The 1,214-nt window shown below is 49.8% G+C and overlaps 1 pseudogene; it reads right to left on the bottom strand.

Moving 5' to 3' along the window:
• Positions 1-378: 378 nt before the first annotated feature.
• Positions 379-1,000, bottom strand: LOC100524981 (protein CDV3 pseudogene; annotated as a pseudogene).
• Between the last annotated feature and the right edge of the window lie 214 nt (positions 1,001-1,214).

The following is a 1,214-nucleotide window of genomic DNA, read 5'->3' as shown; positions in this document are numbered from 1 at the left end:
ATTTGGTGGACCCAAGTTTGGTTGAATTTAATTTGTGGTTACCTCAGCATACAACTCAAAGTTTAAATTATAAATCACAGCCCTATACAGATGATCTGAACCCATCAGTTCCTTTGAGAGGGGAATGTTCCAGGAAGTCTAACATAGCCACAGCCCCCTACAGAGTCCTGCTGATGTATGGGGCACAGGATGGGTTAATTAAGGTCACCAAAATCTTCATCTTTTACAACAGATCAGACAGAACACAGATCAGCTGACCTTCTGCAGGATTTCTGGTAGGAATCCAGCAGAGCTGGTTTTAAGTTTCACACACCAACACTTTATAGCGAAGTCCACAATGAGTGCAGCAAATCTGAGGTAGTCAAGCCTTACGAAGGCTCAGTATTTCTGGCTTTCTACATACTTGGCAGTGGACCGCAGGGGTGGGAAGTGTGTATCACTGTAGATTTCTGGTGGACCTTGTGGTCAACCTGGTCCCAGGAGGCCTATACCTGCTACTAGTTACTGTCGGTTCTGGGGTTTCTGAAACAACTACTGAAGCAGGAGGTGCTTGTACGGGAGCTGTTTTCTTCCACTGACGGAAAGACTTTCCTTCACCACCTCCGCCTTCTTCCTACTCATCACCCGGATCTTCTCTCTTTCCATTTTCATCTTTCTTTTCACTTATTTGCATTGCTTGAACTCTTAGGCCAGTGTAACCAACATCTTTTTGCTCAAAAATCTTTCCACTCATCTTCCTCCTTTGTCAAAGCCTTGGTGGTGGGCCTGGGGCCTGCGTCCCCTGTGGTCTGGCATCCCCTATGTTTGCACAGTCACCCAGCCAGGCACTGTGCGCGTGCCCTACTGCCCACCCGCCCACCAAACTTGAGGCTTGGCTGCTCCCACTGGTGATGCCCACTGCACCTGCGGCCCTTGCCACCTGATTGCTTGGCTCTTTCTTCTTCTTCTTGTCAGTCTCAGTGAAGAGATAGCACCAGCTCCGATCCTCTGTCTCAGCCATGGCTGCTGCCTTCTCCGCCAGATGGGTGGGGCTGGCAGCTGGCAGCCCTCGGGGCCTCCCTACTCTTTTTTTTTTTTTTTTTTTTTTGTCTTTTTGCCATTTCTTAGGCCACTCCCACGGCATATGGAGGTTCCCAGGCTAGGGGTTGAATCGGAGCTGCAGCCACCAGCCTACTCCACAGCCACAGCAACACACGGGATCTGAGCCACATCTT

Source organism: Sus scrofa, chromosome 3, assembly GCF_054392235.1.
Source record: "Sus scrofa isolate SSC_HxYL_T2T_F1_AM1 chromosome 3, Sscrofa_HxYL_maternal_Yorkshire_Landrace_v2.0, whole genome shotgun sequence".
NCBI lineage: Eukaryota > Metazoa > Chordata > Mammalia > Artiodactyla > Suidae > Sus > Sus scrofa.
The sequence above is the reverse complement of the archived record's forward strand: the minus strand, read 5'-3'. Positions and strand labels throughout refer to the sequence as shown.